The sequence below is a fragment of the Macaca nemestrina genome, chromosome 5, assembly GCF_043159975.1.
Source record: "Macaca nemestrina isolate mMacNem1 chromosome 5, mMacNem.hap1, whole genome shotgun sequence".
Lineage (NCBI taxonomy): Eukaryota > Metazoa > Chordata > Mammalia > Primates > Cercopithecidae > Macaca > Macaca nemestrina.
In genome coordinates this window covers 93,691,336-93,713,367 of record NC_092129.1, presented here as the reverse complement: position 1 = coordinate 93,713,367, position 22,032 = coordinate 93,691,336, and positions in this window count along the sequence as shown.

The window sequence follows — 22,032 nt, the reverse complement described above, 5'->3', positions numbered from 1 at the left end:
TCTGCTTCTATCTTCTGAAAGAAATGGTAGAGTATTGGTGTAATTTCTTGCTTAAATGTTGGTAGACTTCACCAGTAAACTCATTTAATCTGGTGCTTTCTGTTCTGAAAGGTTATTTATTGTTGATTTGATTTATTTTATAGATATAGGACTATTTAGATTGTCTATTCTTGTACGAGCTTTGCCAAATTGTGTCTTTCAAGGAATCTGGCCATTTCACCTAGGTTATTAAATTTACCAGCATAGTATTGTTCATAATATTCCTTGATTAATTTGTAACATTTATAGGACCTGTAATAATGTTCCCTCCTTCATTTCTGATATTAATAATTTGTATCCTCCTTCTGTTTTTCTTAGTCTAGCTAGAGGTTAGTTGATTTTACAGTTTTTTCAAGAACAAACGTTTGGTTTCACTGATTTTTCTCTATTAATTTTATTTGCTAGTTCATTGATTTCTGCTCTAATTCTTTTTATTTCAATACTTCATTTCTCTTCTTTATAACTAAAAAGGAAAAAATTGATAATAAAACAAGAAGAAATTGGCAAATCCACACTCATAGTGGAAGATTTCATACACTTCTCTCAGAAACCAACTAAACCAATGGAACTACCCCTACAATAAGGATCTAGGAGAATTGAACAACAAAACAAGAGCAGCATAGAATTATGCTTCCAAAAAGGGGAAAGTATATGTTACATCTAAATAAGAGAAAGCATATATTATATATACAAAATGCTTATCACTTTTTGCCATAATGGACATGTTAGCAAATGCCAAATGACAACAACAAAGAAAACAGGTCAAATTCATTCAACATAATGGAAAACAATGGAAATCAACACAAAATTGAGCTGAAATTCAAACCAAATCATACTTTCTGTAATCATTTCCCAGGGTTTCTATAACAAACTACCACAAACTAGGTGACTTCACAAAACAGAAATTTATTCTCTTACTATTCTAGAGCCTAGAAGTTTAAAATCAAGGTTTCTGCAATGCCATGTTCCTTCTGACGAGGTGGGGAGAACTTTCTTGCTGCTGTTGCTTCTGGTAGCTCTAGGCATTCCATGGCTTGTGGTAGGATAACTCCAGCCTCCGCTTCTGCTTTCACAGAAAGCCTTTTCCTCTTCTCACTGCATTTCTCCTCTCTGTGCCTCTTAAAAGGAAACTTGACATTGTATTTAGGACTTATCCAGATAATGCAGTATGATTTACCTTGAGATCCTTAATTTTATTTGCAAAGATCCTTTTTCAAAAAAATACCACATTCACAGGTTCTAAGAATTAGGACATGGGCATATCTTTTTGGGTTCCAACGCTGAAATCACTATATTCTTATTACCAGCCCTTCCTTTTATTCTGTCTTTTTAAAACCCCATCCACATTCATTTGGTGAATTCAAATGAGCAGAATAAGCTCCAGCATACAAAGATAAGCTTCAATAACATGTCACCTCTCACATCTAGCCAACTACCTTAGCAGATTGTCAGTCTTGTTCATAGTCACTCAATGCATAGGCCTCAATTATTGTACAATCTGTGGCCCAAGTGATTCAGAAATATTGTCTGCCTCTCATTTCCCACAAAAAAGTAGTAACTTTAGCTCATGAGCCATGAACAAAATGAAAGTTGCCATTTAGTGTAGCCATTAGAAAACACTGCGTTATAGCTTTTCACTGGATTACCCAGGTGGAATTCTCAAGGAAAACTTCGAAATTAGTTTAAGTCCAACTTTCATTTTCAGAAAAAAAATCCAGTCATTTATTACAGAATTGCTCATCACTCCTGCAGAAATCAGAGAGGATTAGCTAAGTATTATTTTCTTCTCCTAAAATGCCCTAGAAAAAAATAATTAAATAATTATATCCTTTTTTTTTTTTTTTTGCACAGTAACCTACTTCCTGATTTCTTTCCTTTTGACAACCACTTCTCCCTTTCTTCACTTATCCCTGGTTTAAACCATACTCTCCCATGGCAAGATTTGTTTTTGTAAGACATAAGGTAATAGGGCAACCGCCTTTGCTGCAGACCCTCAGCTTAACCACTGTAGGGTCCTCTAGCTTGCACACAAATGTGTTAGAAGATTTAAAGTTATATCAATAGCGTCCTTTGCTGAAACATCCCCTTCAGCCAGGACCTAAGAATTCAACCCAAACTCTGGTAGCACAGGGTTTGGTAACACAAAAGAAACATTTTAAGAAATAAGAAAGTCAAAGATTTGTGTTATAGCACTAACCCCACCCTCTGTTTCCCACCCTAAGAAACTTTCCAAGGAGACCCCTTCCCACATTTTTTCATATTCACATATTCACCAGAATGTGCAAGACGATACATTTCTCTTTCTCCATATTTTTGGCATTAAATATCTTAATTTCACATTTAAAGTTTCTATAAACCCACCACTCTGAGGTGATAAGTAATGTGATATTTACAAGCAATGTTGCCTCTTCTTAGACGATCCCTGAGTATCAGTCACTGGGAAATGGGTATCTTTATCCAAGTAAGTAAAAATGAATGCTCCAGAGTGAAATGCCACGTTTTTCCAATCTAATCCTTTAATAATATTTTATCTCTATCAATTTGCTATTTTTATATTTCTCAATCTACCTGGCTATTTAAAATTTGAATTTTCTTCATTGTAGCAGTAGAAACATCACATTGAAATAACATGGAAGATGAACTTATTTATTCTGGAAATATCTTTAATGTGTCTCTTCATTTCTGTAGATATAAAACAATGTCAAGGAGACATTCTGAAAAAGAAAGCATATCAAGACATTCCTTGCCTTTGAAAAAGCATGGGAAGACCAGGCACAGTGGCTCATACCTGTAATCTCAGCACTTTGGGAGGTCAAGGCAGGAGAACTGTTTCATCTCAGGAGTCCAAGAATAGCCTGGGCAGCATAGTGAGATCTCAGATGTATGAAAGAAAGAAAGAAAGAAAGAAAGAAAGAAAGAAAGAAAGAAAGAAAGAAAGAAAGAAAGAAAGAAAGAAAGAAAGAAAGAAAGAAAGAAAGAAAAGGAGGGAGGGAGAGAGGGAGGAAGGAAGGAAGGGAGGGAGAGAGGAAGGAAGGAAGGAGAGAAAGAAAGAAAGAAAGAAAGAAAGAAAGAAAGAAAGAAAGAAAGAAAGAAAGAAAGAAAGAAAGAAAGAAAGAAAGAAAGAAAGAAGAGAAAGAAAGAAAGAAAGAAAGAAAGAAAGAAAGAAAGAAAGAAAGAAAGAAAGAAAGAAAAAAGAAAGAGAAAGAAAGAAAGAGAAAGAAAGAAAGAGAAAGAGAGAAAGAAAGGAAGGAAGGAAAGAAAGAAAGGAAGAAGAAAGAAGAAAGAAAAGAAAAGAAAAGAAAAGAAAAAGAAAAGAAAAGAGAAAAGGCATAGGATTACCTATGGTAGTGAAAGAAAGAGAAAATCCCTTTTCCTTTACATCTTTGTGTATATGCACCTTTATCTAGGATTACTTTCAAATGATATGGTTGAGGCTTGTTCCCTTTGAGGTCCAATGCTTTAGAACACATCTAAGGGAAGATAGCGAAACAGGACAAAAGTTCTTTCCACTTCCTCAAAGAAACTTATTACAAGAAAGAAAGAAATCCGTCTAGTCCTCTGGACGCAGTTCTAGGTTATGGTCTTCTATAGATGACAGCTTCTTACAAGGGTTCTAGATCACTTTGGAACTTATTACAACTAAGTTATTCTGTATAACTATTAGGGTAAATGACTGTGTATGCATTGTGTATATGACAACGGAGCCGAGTCTACCTTGTTGTGTGACATGACTGGGTTTCATTTTGTATGTATGTGTTTGTGTGCCGTGAAGCTAAAGGATTGTACAATCCATGTTTTTGTGTTATAATCAATAAGCAAACAAAAGGAGAGAAAACTTGCCTGCAGATGGGAAGTGCGGAAAACCTGTTCAAGAAAAATTTTAATAGATTGAAGGAAGACAAATTATAGAGAACCATGAGAAGAGAAGAGAAAATTTCAGATTGATAAGATAGACAACTGAAGGCAGCAAAGTTTGTTAAAGTGAATAATACACCATTAAGGTATGCTTAGGAAAGATTGTCTTTGGTGTGACATAAAGATTCTTGAGAAGATGAATTACTTAATTTCTGTGCACCTTAACATTCTTATCTGTAAAATATGGTGAGCAATAATAGCCACCACATTCATAAGGTTTTGGTGAGAAATAAGTGAATTAATATATTTAGATCACATAGTAAAGTGTTCAATAATGTTATCAGCACCACCCACAACCATCTGCACCATCCTAACCATCACCATAATTTTTCGGCTTTCCAAAAAAGTACATGGTAAAAGAAAAGATGTCTAAAAAAAAGAAACAGATAATCTATGTTTAGGCTCCTTAAAATTTGTCACAGGTGATGCTGCCAATTTTTATATCGTAGCTGGAGCAGGAGGTGTCAGACAGGACAACATGGTGATGTGAGCTGCAATTTGTTTGAAACAGATGAATTTTCGCATAGACCTATGTTCACATGTACACACTGAAATACAGTCTGAAATTGTTATATTTAATTACCTATCATAAGGCATGTTATTCATACCCCTTTTCTCTGACGATGTCCTAGAGACTTAATTTTTTTCCTTTAAAATGTAAAGGTTTCTGAAAATACAATCAAAGTCATTGCTTATTAATAAATCATTTTAATTATTTCCTCCTACGATTTTTGCATTCACATAACACATTATTTCACTTAACTGAGATACAAAATTTGGGAATCAATCTTAAAATAAAACATGAATGAACCCGGAATTTTCATTGTGCTAGATCTAAATAATATTCAGATACTCAGATGGACATCTTGTTTGTGTGTGTGTGTCTGTATCTGTGTGTCTGTGTCTGTGTGTATGTATATTATGCTCTTCTCTCCTTAAATTATTACACTAATGTTACTTTTCCATAAAATATTTCATATGTAAAAAAATGCTTAAAATTATTCTGTTACTTGTTTTTGTAGCAGAAGTTATGGAGATTTTCCTCTTTTTTCTAAATATCCATTTACTTGCAGTAATCAAATGACTCTCCCTCAATTTTATCCAAATTATGTATTTAAAAATTAATATATTTTGCTTTTGTAATTGGTTAGTGTAAATTAACAGAAATTCAAAAATATTCGTATATTGCCATATTCTTCATTTTTCTTAACCACACAGCACAAATATATTGGAATAATGCATTTTCGGGGGCACAAAAATTGGCCCTACCAGCCAATACCATTCTTCAGTCAAGCTCAACAGACCTTATTACCTAGATTTGTCTCTGTACCTTGAGGCATATTATAAGCCACATGAGCAGATGATTGAATAGGAAAAAAAAAGTCTCCATTAAGAAAAAAATTGAGATTTTTGGTTCGACTGCCTGTCCATTAGTGACATAAAGTGCTGACAAGCAGAACAAACAGTGAGCAATGTAATGTCAAGGCCTCTAGTGAATTGAAGTTTCATAACTTCACTAGAGTTGATGGATGGGTAATAATGACATTTTCAAGTGTAAGAATATACTCTATTAGGAACATCATAGAATTTTTCTGCACAACGTAGTCGTTACAGCTTGGTTGCTCAGGGAAGATAACTCTATAGAGCAGGAAAACAGTCATGTGCTTATAAATATTTAATCAGGTTAATATTCTGGTGCTCTTTACCATGCCAAAGAACGTCGCTTGTTTAAAGCATGCTAGTTTAGAATAGAATTCTCTTAGACAGTGAAAAGATGCTAGAGAATTCTCAAACATCAAATACTCAAATATTTGACATTAACATCATTGTATATCTGACACGAACAATTTAGCAATTTACAGGGAAACTTTGCAAAAATGCATTACTGAGGGTGTTATCTGAATAGTAAATCATGCTTTATGACTTGTAAAATGCAATCTACCATATTCTTTATAGATTATATCAAATATACAACTATCATCTTCCAACCACTCAGTTGAGAAGGAACTGTATATTGCTAATGTATGTCTTATCCAAAACAAAAGAACAAACAAACAGGTTATAGTAACATGAAGAAAAAATTGGATGATTTTACCAGCTATATGTTTCTGTTTACACCATTTAGGCTTCAAGAATAAACGAGGGAATCCTGTTCTTTTAGAAAGAAAGGAAGTCTTGCTGCATCAAAACTCACCTCAGGGTACACAGAATCACAATTTTTAAAAACTATTTCTAAAAAGCATAGAATATCTATGTTTGAATGTTACATGGCTATTCAGAACTTTCTGGAATTATAATTTTCAGTAAGCAGATAGACATTTCAATAATATCTGAATGAAAAAAAAAACATTCAATTGGGAATTTTCATTACAGTTTTAATGACATTGTTCTGGGCAAGAATTTTACGAATAAGACCTGGAAACAAAAGCAGAAATAGACAAATGGGATGACATCAAACGAAAAAGCTGTGTGCAGAAAAAAAAAAAAAAAAAAGGAATCAACAGAGTGAAGAGACAACCTACACAAAAGGAGCAAATAATCTCAAACTACGCATTTGACAAGAGGTTAATGTTCAGAATATATAAGCAACTCAACTCAATAGCAAAAACTAGTAACACTAATAATAATTTAATTAAAATGAATTATCTAGGTGCAAAAGATCTGAATAGATAGTTCTCAAAAGAAGATACACAAATGGCCAGTAGGTATATGGAAAAATATCTGACATCACTAATCATCAGAGAAATGCAAAACAAAACCACCTCACTCCAGATAAAGTGGCTATTACTAAAGAGACAAAACATAACAAATACTGATGAGGATGTGAAGAAAGGAAAACTCTTATATGCTGTTGACTGGAATGTAAATTAGTACGGCCATTATGGACAACAAAATGGAGATTTGTCAATATATTAGAAATATAACTACCATATGATCCAACAATTCCATTACTGGATACATATCCAAAAGAAATGAAATCAGTAAGTTGAAGAGATGTCTGCACACCCACACTTATTGCAGTACTCTTTATTCACAATAGCCAAGATGTGGAATCAACCTTTGTGTCCATCAATGGACAAAGAGATTAAAAATGTGATATACGTAGAATTCTATTCAGTCATAAAAAAATAATACTTCCATTTGCAACAACATAAATGAACCTAGAGCAGTGGTCCCCAACCTTTTTGGCATCAAGGACCAGTTTTGTGGAAGATAATTTTTCCATAGGGTTGGGGGGAGAGGAGTGGACAGTTTCTTGAGGAAGTTGTTCTACCTCAGATCATCAGGCACTAGTTAGATTCTCATAAGGAGTACACAACCTAGATCCCTTGCATGTGCAGTTCACAATAGGGTTCCTACTCCTATGAGAACCTAATGCCTCTGCTGATCTGACAGGAGGCGGATCTCAGGAGGTAATGCTCCCTTGCCCTCTGTTCACATCCTACTGTGTGGCCCCTTTCCTAGCAGACCACAACCAGTACCAGTCTGCGTCCCAGCAGTTGGGGGACCGCTGATCTAGAGGACATTACGTTAAGTGAAATAAGCTAAACACAGAAGGACAAAAAACAACATAGTCTCCCTCATATGTAAAAAAGTTGATCTCATAGAAGTAAAGAGTAGAATAGTTGTTACCAGAGGCTAGGAAGAGTAGGGAGAAGAGAAGAATGTGGAGAGATTGGTACGAAGTTACAGTCAGATAGAACAGAAAACTTCTAGCATTCTCTTGCACTGTAGGGTGACTATAGTTAATTATAATGTATAGTACATTTTTAAAAAGCTAGAAGGGAGGATTTTGAATGTTTTCACCACAAAGAAATGACAAATGTTTAAGATGATAAATACTCTAATTATCCTGAATCGATCAGTATGCAATGTATATATGTATCAAAACATCATACTGTACCTCATAAATGTGTACAACTATGTGTCAATTAAAAACAAAATAAAACTTTTTAAAAAGTTAAGTGAAACTCTCAGAAGATGATATTAGACCATATATTTTAGAAGCTACATAACTCAGTCAAGTTTTATTGCCGCAAAATGGCATTTTCTAATTTATAAACTTTTATCTTCTAAATGTTTTATTTGACTTTAAAATTGAAATAATATTTTTCTGGATGTTTTTCTAGAGTTGAGATTGCTCGATAACTCCTTTGGTCTTAAGCTGAGGAAAAATAAAGGTCATTCAAGGGTTTTAAATTATTTTTTCCTTTCTTCCTTCTTTCTTTCCTTTCATATTTCCCTCTTTTTTTTCTTTAATCTTTGATTATTGCTTTCTATCATAGGTACAACGTTCGTTAGATAATGCCCTCATTACATTTGAAATAAGGGGGAAAAGCCTATCATCGATACCTTTGAGTTTTACATGCCGTATTCTATTCTGTATTTACAAATGGTAGCTTCACATTAAGGTTTGGGATTTTCTGTAATTTAAATGTTTATTATATATTGATCCAATAATTTTGTATAACCATTAGCTCTATTTTTCTCTATTACAGAGAATGCCAACAATGGAGGATTTCTCAGCGTGAACAATATTCTCAGGAGGAATTCAGGGCTGGAATCGCTAGGAGTGTTGCAGGCAAAGCAAGGGGGAGGGAAATGGAGCAAAACAGCTCCATTGCCTAAGTAAATTAATTGATTTAGGACATGAGAAGGAAAAGAAAGGGAAAATTCTGTTAACATCGACTATTTAACTCTATATTGAAGAGCTGGTTTGAGGCAGCAAGTGTTTGTGAGTTTCCATCATAGGTGTTCTAGTTCTTACCTCTACCCAGAGTGATTAGTGTTAACTGCTCGGGCGTATGCAACTGGTTTCTCCCTGCTCAGGCAATCATGTATGTTTACAATGTTTGTTGTTGAAATTTCAAACTCTATTCCTTAGCAGGCTCCCTGGACTAACTTCTTAGTGATATCTGTAGCACTTCTGTAGAAATAGCAAATTGAATCCAGAGTTAATTTTTGAAATGACGTGAAAATAAAAAGTACACCTCGGAGAAATCTATCTTCTAAAAATCTACTGGTATTGACCACACGTCTGTTGATATCTCTTTCACTATCAGCTGTTTTCCTATGTCAACTATGAAATACCTTTAAACACTTTAAGAGCTATTCAGCGGTTGAAATTGTAGGACATTACATGATACGTGTGAAAATCTCTATCTTGTGAAATGGTACGTGTAGAATATAATCTTCCAGAACAGTTTGATATATATATCTCTGTACATATAGGCATAAGACTTAGAAATTCCTCATTCAAATGTTCAGTTCATTACGAGAAAAAAAATGATTTAATCATTTTTCTACATGTGAGCATGATGAGATGTATGTAGATACAATTCTGTATTTATCAAAACAAAATTTCATATCAGTCTAAACTCTAAGTTGCATTTAAAGAGAGCAAATTCAAACCTTCTCAAAAGGAAAACGGAAAATAACAGCTCACGTAATTCAAAAGTCTATCTGGCTTCAAGTTCAGTTCACTGAAGGTGCTCATTGGATATTTCTTTCTCATGTTTTCTTTATGAAGTGTCTTCCAGGACTTATAGAGTTTTCTTTGTTCGGTGTTTTATAGTAAGTTATAATTGTTTATTATTACAGATGCTAAGGTTTTCATGTTTTCTTATATTCAAACATTCCTATGATTTAAGAGTAAAAAATATATGAAACTTACCCAGAGAACTCTCACTTGCACCACTGTATTCTTCTCCGAGTTCCAGTCTATCATCCCCTTTCATCACCATCTTGACTGGTATTATCCACTTCCTTCAGATTTTCAGATTAATTTGCATAAAATGGCATAAAATTGACTTTTGGTATTTTTTTAGTTTCTGTATTTCAAATATTATTATCTCCTTTTCTCATTGCTTGCTTTTGTTCCTCTGTTTTCTTTTCTTCTTTTTTTTTTTTTTTGAGTAGTGCAAATAGTAGGTGTCTCACTGACTTTTTTCAAAGAGCCAGCCTTTGAATTTATGCATTTTTTATGTTTTCAAATTATTGACTCAGATTTTTAATTCTTATGTATGCCTACTTTGTTAGTTTTGTCCTTTTCTAACTTTTTGAATTGTATGTTTAATATGTTTCTTTTGGGTCTTTTTCATCTTTATTAATGTAATTACATAAACTGACTGATTTTTCTATGATCATTGCTCTAGATGCTGCATAGATTTTGATATATAAGAAAGAAGTGCATGATAATTATGTTCTAGAAATTTTGTAAGCTAAGTTTGTACTTCTCCTTTGATCCAAAAAATGTTTAATGTTTAATGTTTAATGGTTTTTTAACTGACAGATGAAAGTATCTTTTTTATTTTATCTTGTTATTAATTTCCAGTTTTATTGCATTATAATCAGACTGTTTTGGTATAATTTTCATGTTATGGACCTTATTGAAGTTCTCTATGTCGTGGAAGGCACATAGGAAATTAAATAGAACAGATTTTTACAATATTTAATGAGAACTTGAACACGGTATACCTATTATCCTTCTGTTGGGGAACAATGTATGTATGTGTCTTCATAAAAAATCTTCCTTACTGATTATGCTACTTAGGTCTTTTGAGTACTCAATGACTTTTATATACCTGTTGTATCTTCTCAGATTGACAGTTATTTCAAAGTCCTATCTTATTTGTGTGTTTCTGTTTTTCCTAGCATCTCCATTGGCTTCAATGTTATCAAGATGGCCACAGTATGAATATATTTATAAATCTTAATTTTTCATTGTGAAATATAGCCCTTTTTGCATTATAAAGAATTATTCATCTTATGTAATATTCTTTATGTTGAATTCATCCTGATAGATATCAAGATCACAAACCCTGGTTACATTTTGTCTCATTTTCAGGTGACCTTGGCTCATTTCCTCATTTTCAGGCTTGCAAATCACTTTTTAAACATATAATTGTATAAGGCATACAACAAAATTTTGCTTTTGACCCAATTTGAAGCCTTTTCTTCAGTAGGTTTGTTAAGCCAATTATATGTGTTATATAATGCATCTGCTTGTCCTCATGTTTCCTGTGTTTTGTTTTATCATATGATATTTATTGTGGATCTTTCACTGCTTTTTGTTTGTTTGTTTGTTTTGTAGTTTGTTTTTGCTTAATGTTTGTTTTAATTTTGATGTAAATGCATTTACTTCTGTTTTAATTTCTTCTGGTAATTATGAGCGTTAATATTTTTGTTTTAGTGGCTTTTTTATTCTAGTGTCCTTATAGAATGCTTTTTTTCTTTTCCTCTTTTCTTTACTTACACCTCTATATGTTATCTCAACTTTAAAGTACATACTTTAATTTCCATCTTTTATCCCAAAGACAATAAAATAGCTAATGCTTTTTTTGCTTTTGTCTCTTCCTTCTCTTCCTATGCTTTAGTTGCAATATTTCTATTTCGTTAGCCTATATAACAAATAACATATTCTCCCACGTGTATATCCACATTTATTTTAGCCTTAGGTTCTCAATTCAACATTATTTAATACTTACCACCAACTCTTTTGCTGAAGTTCCCTTAATCATATCTTGGTTGAAGGAGGATCATTCCTTATTGTGCTACTAGCGCTGCATATTTTGACATTTTGTTTTAGATATTTGTTGGATGAATAGCATATTATTTGTTTTATTTTATTTATTTTTACTTATTTTATTTTATGGTAGTCACTACTCTACCACTGGGTCTCAAATTTGTTTCTCGTATTGCCATTTAGGATTGAATCTTTCCTTGGGAGTAAATCCAAATTAATATTATTTATGTTATATTATTACTCATATTCTGCTGCAGTCCTATTCTGGGCAGTCCCTAAGGAGGAATGCTATTTTAAAGCTTGTCTTTTTATTCCATAAAATTTAGTCTTCCTTAACCTCTAACACTCCTAACCTTAATATAAAAGTATCTGTTACAAAGACTTCCTTTTACCATAAAGAATTTTACAATGGTTTTAATTAATACAAGAAGAAAATAGAAAGCATTAAAACTGCAATCATTTAAATTCAAAGTTGTGTAAATATGGTTATTTTATAATATAAGATTTGATACTTTTAACAATTCATTTCCAAAGTACTCTCAGTTTTTCTGGCACCATCTGTTTACCTCAGGGAAGAAAAATCCACATTTTCTTTGTGTTTAAGTGGATAGTATCCTGATTTAAAGTGTGTCACAGGAGCCAGGTTTGGTGGTAACAGTCTATAATCCTAGCTACTTGGGAGGCTGAGGTGGGAGAATCACTTAAACCAGGAGTTTGAGAACAGCCTGGGCAATATAGTGAGCCTCTGTCTCTAAAAATATAAAATAAAATAAAATGTGTGTCACAAAGACAATGCTTTAATATCCCAATTTGTATTTACAAATGCTTTATGACCAAGTGTCTATTAAATAAATGTGAACGGAAAAAGCCAAAACTCAAAAAAAATAACCTCAACACATCTTAATATAAATATGAATCAGAATAATTTCAGCTCCTTAAGTTTTCAAGTTTTTGCTCGGTTTTCCTTGGCATTCATTGAGGTGGTTAGTCTTTGTGTCTCCATCCAAATCTTCTTGAATTGTAATCCCCAGGTGTTTAGGGAGAGACCTGATGGGAGTGACTGGATCATGGGGGCGGTTTCTCCCATGCTGTTCTCCTGACAGTGAGTGAGTTCTTGAAAGACATGATAGTTTTCTAAGTATTTGACAAGTTCCTCCTTTCCTCACTTTTTCCTCCTGCCACCATGTGAGAAGGTCCAAGCTTGCTTCCCCTTCACCTTCCGCCATGATTTTAAGTTTCTTGAGGTCTTGGGTCAATTAAACCTCTTCCCTTTAATAAATTACCCAGTCTTGGGTATTTCTTTATAGGAGTGTGAAAACAAACTAATACATTCATTATCATTTTAGGGTACTTAAAATAATCATATTTACTAGGAAATCTCTAGATTTAAAAGTAAATAGCAATAATGTTTTTGTAATCAGTGACATGTAATGGAATGCTTTGTGATTTCTTTGAAATTAAAAAAAAAAAATTAAACTCATTTTTGTTCAAGTAGGCAACTGAAACCACTTCTTGTGTCTTATAATTCACAATTCACACTTCATTCTCCAACATGGATATTAAGGATACAGACATGTGTAGGGAATGTGTTTCCTCTTTGGAAGCATGAAGTGGGGAGAAAACAATCTACGACCCAGTGGTAGACATGAATTTGCCTCAGATTTCTTTGGAATCAGAAAAGGTAAATTGAACAAAAGCATGCATTATGTAGTAAGTACAAAGTTGTCTATGTATAAATGCACATAATAGCACATAAAATGAGACCTAGAAGTATTGCTGGAAATAATAATTTTAGAATAAATTCTTTTACATTATTTTTGAAAAGTAGTTTTATAAGTCAAATTAAATTTTCCTTCAATATTATTTTTTCCTAAAATTGTAGTTATTATTTTAAAAATATAGTCTTTGTACTTTGGGAGTCCGAGGTGGGCAGATCACAAGGTCAAGAGATTGAGATCATCCTGGCCAACGTGTTGAAACCCTGTATCTACTAAAAATACAAAAAAGTTTAGCTAGGCATGGTGGCGCGAGCCTGTAGTCCCAGCTACTCCGGAGGCTGAGGCAGGAGAATTGCTTGAACCCGGGAGGCAGAGGTTGCAGTGAGCCAGGATCGCACCACTGCTCTAAAATGCATGTATGAAAATGAGACAAAATGTAACCAGGGCTTGTGATCTTGGTATCTATCAGGATGCATTCAGCATTAAGAACATTACATAAGATGAAGAATTATTTATAATGCAAAAAAAAGTCAAAGACTATATATATAATATACAGATATTAAGATAAATTAATTATACCAATGAACACAACAAGATTACTTCAGCAGCACAGAAGAATGATGACTTATTTTTAAAATGTCTCTTTCATTTCATGCGCAGGGATTATTTTCCAGGGTCAGAAAACCATGTAAGCAAAATGTTTACAAAGGTCTTTTCAATAGTCTCTTCTGCACTTTCTCCACTTCAAACCTAACAAATGAAACATGCAACATAAATATAGTTATAGGAAATACACATATGTCTAATTTTTGTTTTAACTTTGTAAAAGTAGTGGCCAGAGGATCGAATCCTGATAACCAAGTTAGTGATGTATCATAGTACAGATAATGTCGTTCTAAGAACATGCAGCATGCAGAAATGTGACTCATGAACCAAGCATTTGACTTTGATCTTTAATCAACCTCTGCCATGCTGCAAGTCCATAGGTCCACTGCCAAATCCTGCATATCTCAGTTATATCATCTCTATTTTTGTAATAATAAATTCCTTGGGTATTTCTATATATCGTGATAAATTTCAAATGGAATGACTGTTCTGAAAGCAATTTAAAAATTTAAGGCACTCCACAGATACTCAGTCATGTTTGTAGAGTCCTTTGTTTTCTTATGTAGTAGGAACTAATAGATAATATAATTCAACCCCAGGGCATCTTTAAAGATTTTGTTCCCTCAGTTTTAATATACAAAGAAATACTTGGAATAATGTTAGCCTCAAATTAATAATAGTTATCCCTGGATAGTGGAATTGTAGATTTATTTTTGTTCTTTCCTTTGTATTTACTGTACAGTTAGTATTTTTCACGAAGCATAAATTGCTTTCACATATAGTTACCTTTTTCTGACATAAACCTTGAGCGTGATTAAAATACAAAGAAAAAATTGAAAACATATTGTAGTATCTATGAGAAATTTTAATCACTGTAAAATACTTCTGTATTCAAAAAGTTGAATGTCCCAGTGGACAATTCACATGAAGGATATATGAATGATCATAATAAATATAAAATGTTGCTTTTCTATAATCAAATAAATACAAATATGTAAAATTAGTTTTGTCATTGTAAAACTGTTGAAATCTAAAGTCAAAATGAAGATCTTGGGTTGGGGACAGTGCACATTAACTGCAAATTAGTAACAACAGTAGGAGTGACAGCTGACTTTTCAACATAAACAATGAAAACCATAAATTAAGATGCTGATTCTAAAATTCATGGAAATGCAAAGAAGCAATAATTATAAAGGCAATTTTGGACATGGAGAAAAAAAACTGGAAGATTTATGCTCCCAAGTATTAAGACCAATTTTAAAGATCCATTAGTTAAGACAGTGTGATATTGGTGCAAGGAGAGAAAAATAGGCTATTAAATAAAATTTATGGGATGCCATTGTTTTGGACTAAGCTCCTGCACTAGGCCCCAACAAAACAGATCTATTCAAAATGGAGTTACCTATTCTAAGGTTCCATGTCATCAAATTGAAACAAAGTTGTTTATCTGATCTTCTGAGAAATCAAAAGTGAAATGATATCCAAATGCTGTAACAGGACAGTTTTATCCAGAGTGACGAGGAAGTCCCTTCTGTTTTAACCTTTACAAAGAAAGTAATCAGAAGTAACTTGATGTTAATTAACCTGTTTGTTTGTTTGTTTGTTTGTTTATACATTTTTCTTGTTCCAGTTCTAGCTACCTTATAAAAGCTAACTCTTCTGCCGGATCTTTAATGGAATGATGCCTGATTCATGAATCACAGTAAAAGCTAATCTAATCTTTAAACTCAATTTTTTAAAATTTTATTTTTAAAAAAATGTAATGAAAGAGATAAAACAAAAATAGAGCCATGTATACAATAACTTATGTTTCTTATTTTATATTTAAAACGTGAGGGTTAATGCAGTGGGTAAAGGATGGAATACTCCATAAATTGCGCTAGATCAATTTTATTCACTGTAATATGTTGACTAAGACTCTCTCCTTTGACTAAAAAAAAGAAGGACTCAGACTCCAACTTCTGTACTTGACTAGGACCATACTCAGTCTTGCCTCTCTGTCTTTTTATAATTCAGTTTGAGGAAGAATCCAGCTAAGTCAGTTTAGTGAAAATCCACGCTTAGTATTTGACCACTGTATATATTATCATCCTGACCTGTCTTCAGCAAGAATTCTGTTGAGTCATTCTAGCAAGAATTCACCTTAAACCTGATATTTCTTGTTAGTAAACTTTCCGTCACTTACCCCACCCTATTCCTTTGCTATACATCCCCACTTGTTCCTGTTGGAGTCAGAGTTGAGTCCAAACTCTTCCCTTTACCGACAGACTAAATTGTCTCACTGTTATGACCCCTATAGTTATCACCATACCACCCCAAACCCTTGAATAGAGTCCTCCTTACTGCCTTTAATGAGTGTTATGAATAATTTTTCCTATAACAATACTTTTATACATCAAAAAACCTTTCTAACCTACCCCACACAATACATAAAAATAAATCCCATATGGATTATATCTAATGTGAACAGTATAACAATAAAGAAAAACATAAAAATACCTTCACTAGAAGTAAGTAAAGATTTCTTAGGAAGGATATAATAGTACTAACAACAAAGAATAAAATAAGAATAGTTGCCTAAAGTTAAGGATTTTTTGCTATTTCTTAAATGACATGAGTAAGAGAATAAAGAGCAAGAAATAAACTAGAGCAGAATATTTTCAATATATTTATCTAACATAAGATTCATGTCCAGGACATACACAAATTTCATATAAATCAATTTTTAAATCACAGGCAATTCAGTATAGAAATTAGGAAAAAAGACTTGGATAGAGGCTTCATACGATAGAATATCCAAATAACCAATATACACATTAAAAAGAAGTTGAGCTTTATTAGCTATAAGGACATCCACATTAAAACCACAACGAGATACCACTACATACTGACTGGGTTTGGGACATATTACCCGCAAACCTGACGTAACAGAATTTAAGAAACCAGCAGAAGCAGGAAAGTCATTCTCACCTTCCATTGCCTTTCTTCCCTGCAACAGATTACAAAGCCTTCATTCCAGAGGTAATCTCCCTATACCTGGAAGAGAAAAACATCTTAATCCTCAAAGGCACAAAGATATCAAAAACAATCTGAAGAAACAACACTTGCTAAGTGTGCCCCAACCCCTGATTTATCACTATTATTAGATCATACCCCCTTTGTCCAATCACACTTCCCCACAACTATCCACTTCCTCCGACTCCGCAGAGAAGAAATACATAGACTTTGTTGTTTCTTTAGGTCTTCATTTCCGAAGGCTCCCCTGTCATGTAACTTATGTTAAGGATATTTGTATGCTTTTCTCTTGTTAATATATCTCTCATTATAGGTACCTCAGCCAAGAACCTTGTGATGACTGAAGAAAAGAAATATTTTCTTCCTACTATGATATCCACCAGAATGTCTACAATGAAAGCAACAGACAATACTAACTGCTGACAAGGATGTGGAACAAGTGGAATACTCATACACTATACGTAGAGCTTGGAGAAACTGGTAGGCATTGTCTAGTTTACAGGAACATATATGTGCCCTATCACCCATCAATTTTACTGTGAGATGTATATTAGCAGAATTATATACACATATTTACCAAATGGCATATATGGGAATATTCATAGTATCACCATTCATTATAGGCAACATTTAGAAACAACATAAATGTTCATTAATAGTAAAGTAGACAGATAAATTGTATTGTTGGTATGCAGTGTAATTCTTTAGAGTACCCAGAATGAACACACTATTATTACACGTATGAAGGTGAATGAATTTCATATGCATAATGTTGAATAAAAGAAGACAGACACAAAAGAGAACACAATATTTTATTCAATTTTATATGACTTTAGATTAAAAAAATAATTGAAACTAACAGAATTTGGAGTCAGAATACCCATTAATCTTGGGAGAAGTGACTGAGTGGTGGCACAAGGAAATTTTGGCATATTTCAATTTTTAATAAAGGAAAAGCATGCATGGAGTACAGTTTTCCACTTATCAGATTGATCCTCTTTTTCATGACTATACGTGTAGTTAGCAATGAAACAAGGAACATTTGCAAGTCAATGGAATGGAAATTGATGTCTATTTTCTGGAAATTATTGGATGATATCCACAAAAGCTTAAGAAATAGCTATTCTTTTATCAAATAACTTAATTTCCAAGACTTTTTCCTATAGAAATAATCAAAGATACGAACTTAGCACTATGTGAAAGAATATTTTCTACAATATAATTCCTATATTTAGATATGAGAAACAACCTAATTATTTAGGGATTTAAATAAATGTATCATGGTATAGTTTTTGATAAAGTGTTCAGAAGCGATTTAAATTCATTCATTCAGACAGCATTTTCTGAACTCTAATCCTAAAATTAAAATATTAAATGGTGAGCTAGTTAAAAAGCAGCATATAAAGTGACTCAAATTACACTTTGTATAAAAATATATTTATGATAACACTATTTTCTCTGAGTGAGAAATTTATTGGTGATTTTTATATTATTTTTTCTATTTTCTTATAGTTTCCAGTTCTAAAATAAATATATGTTACCTTTATATGAGAATACATCAGGCATTTTTCAAAAGAAGGAATCTAATACCATTTTTAAATATCAAACATTCATAAGTATACCGCTTACATACAATATTATTTTTAGCATTACTTCTTTTATATTAATGTAGGTCTTCAGACTTTCTTTCATACTGATGTGCCATACCTTACTAAGCTTTTTAAAAATATATCCAATACAAATTATTTCTAATCTGTTTTGAAATTTTGTACATATTGCAGTGAATGTATTCCAGATATAGTTTTTGCCGCTGTTAAATTAGTTACTTACTAAAAATTCCCAGAATTAGAAATCCTAGCTCAAAAATGTATAAATGGAATAATCAACAAAATTTAATTATTGAACCAAGATTTACTTAATACTTAGAAGGTGTTCAGGTATTTCCCAGGTGTTCAGAAAGTATGAAAATCTGAGTGTTATAATAGTTCAGAGGGAAACAGTGAGTGATGAGATCAAATCTGTCCATGAGTAGGTCAAAAGTAGGTGGTGGAGGAGAATCCCATGGTTTTCAAAAGAAAGCAAAAAACAAACATTTAATGTATGCCATCTGATGGAACCCCTCAGCACAGTCATTTTGCTCATTGCTAAATCAAGCCCTAAATAAACTATTATTCTACCTTTGTGTGTATTATTCTACCTCTACACGTGTATTAGATATTTGTTTTTAACTGTTACCAGATTTTATTCAATTCAATGTCCCAAATCTTGTGTAAAGAAAGCTGTTATCTTTAACTTTGGGAGATACATGCCTACCTTTTGTAGTTCCAAACTGCACTGCCTTTATTGTCATCAGGTATCAAGTTTGTATCAAATTTGCCATCTGCCAATTTCACTGCCTCACCCATATCTCTCAGCTTCAGCCCCCAGTTGAGCTCTTTCCTTTACATTTGTTTTCCTCAGGTGTATTACCTTGTTTTCCAGGATGTGTCTAATTTGGTTATATTCTTTTATATCTCACACTAGCGGATCACTCAATAAGTATAATATAATTGTTTGAACTTTGCTGCTGTATTTTGTTTTAGAATAGTTCCCTGAACTCTAAATACTTGAATATTAAAATAATTAAGGTGAAGTATTGAATACATTGATTTCTTGTACAAAATATTCAATATAGTCTAAAGATTTAGGGCACTAAGAAGGCTTCCTCTGGGTGATAGTGAAACCTATTTTGTTGCTATGCACATTCAGTAAATTGTACTGCTTATGCATTTATTTTCATTGACAAAGGCATATCATATATTTATTCTATTCACATTATTTATAATTCTCTTAGGTTAGAATTATGTTAGAATTGTTGCTGGGCATGGTGGCTCACACCTGCAACCCCAGCACTTTGGGAAGCCGAAGTAGGTGGATCATCTGAGGTCAGGAGTTGAAGACCATCCTGGCAAACATGATGAAACCCCGTATCTAGTAAAAATACAAAAATTAACCAGGCATGGTGGCATGCACCTGTAATCCCAGCTACTTGGGAGGCTGAGGCAGGAGAATTGCTTGAACCCAGGAGGCAGAGGTTGCAGTAGCCAAGATCATACCATTGCACTCCAGCCTGGGCAACAGGAGTGAAATTCTGTCAAAAAAAAAAAAAAAAAAGAAAGAAAGAAAGAAAAAAAAAAAACAAGGATTTGTGTTAGAATTGTCTTGCAAACTGACTTTTGACAAACATGGTTATAAGGAATTGGAGGAAGAACAATGATATTAAAACTTTTTATGTTACTGAAAAATAAATCAGTGTTTTCAGGGTCCAGTCATGTAGCTCTGACAAGGAGACAATTTCAATTCAATCAATTTGATGGACTTATGATGTTGGACCAATTTATTTATATTGCACAGGGATGAGGCAGTTGATTTTTGACACTGAAGAAGCTTATAGCATCATTAAGTTCTAAACAATCACATCACATTTCATATCAACCTATGATAAGTACAGATTAAGTCTTATGTTTCTTTGTTGATTTTCTGTCTGGAAGATCTGTCCAGTGCTGAAAGTGGTGTGTTGAAGTCTCCAGGTATTATTGTATTGAAGTCTATCAATAATAAGTACAAATGAGATATTTCCTATAAAATTATATACAGTATTAATAAAGTATCTATTCCTTAGAGATATATTCTTGATTTGAGCCCCATCAAACATCTTAATGGTGAAGATAAAAATGGAACGTTGCAATAATGATAATGAACATTGATGAGCACCCCCTCACTCCTTTTCTTCCAGAACCCTTCATGCCCTCTGTTTCCAGGAAACACATACCCACTGCCACCTTACATTTCCCCTAGTCAAAGAAACCTATGACAAGAGAAAAGGAAAAGACTATTTTAGAAAAAGAAATTCTTGACTACAAAGAGACCCAGTAGCTCAAGCTACTGATCTGTATCTGCATAAGGTATATAAAAGATCATTTGTAACTTCAAGTTACAAAGAAGATTGGAAAACTGAGCAATTCCTAGGTTGTCTTTTAGTTTTTCCTTCTTACAGATTAGAAGTAAAATAAAATCGCTAAATCAAAAAGTGTTTGTGGTCTTTATTTCAGGACTATAGATTTAGTTACATGATAGCTATATTTCCATATAAAAAGGTGGACTTACTGAAATGGAAAGAATAAACATATAATTATGAGAGGATGCCACTTAGAGTGTGGTTCTACAGGAAGGAATATTAGGAAGAAATATTTCAACACTCACTTTCAACGGAATGAACTTTGACGTTTTGCTCTAGTTTGAAGTAAAAAATCAAATCCTTATTAGAATCAATGTAAATTGTTTTTCTATTTAGAGTATATGATACTACAATAAATAGCTAGAGTAATTTAATTATGAAGTTATTTTCCTAAGAGAGACAATATATTCCCAGTTATTGACTCACTTTTCATACATGCATGAGAATAATTAGAATTTAAAATAGATAAAATTAATTTATATGGAATCACTTGATCTAAACGAAAAGTCATGTTTTACAGAATGAAATATACCACATTTTCTGCAGCTGCACATACTTCATTATCATTTTGGGGCATGGCTTTAAAATAATGAATAACTTTGAGGATAAAGTTGCTGCTAATTTATCATATTTTTGTTTTCTGAATTTTATGTGCTCAGTGATATCAATACAGTTTTACTGAAAGTTTGCTCATATGTACCTCTAGTGATTTCCCACTGACCCTGCTTGTGCACTTTTTGCATCTCTCCAGCATCACATGAGCCGTGGCATTATTGTTTGGTATACCAAGTAGGTGGCAGAGACAGCAGTGTCTAATATTTCTCCGACCATCACCTGAGATCAGAGTTGACTCCCGTTAGCTGCCTGTACTCAAGGACAATTCATTTTATCGGTAAACACCTTACAATGCTATTCTTCAAGGGACAAGTTAGATAAATTGTATCTGTAAAGTATTGAAGAAAGACAGGTTAATGCTGGTTGTCTTTCAGATTTAATCATGTGTTAAAGTAAGCACTCTGCTCTCAGCACATGTGTTGCACATACTAATAGAAGAGACCATGACAGAAACTGAAAATGTAAAATACCACAGCAATTTTGACATACTCTATAAAACTAATAAATTTTTAAAATAAAATAATCTAGACAAATGCTACTGAGGAAGAGAAGTTCAGACAATGAAAAATAATAAGACGGTGTTGGGAAAGTGCAACATATGT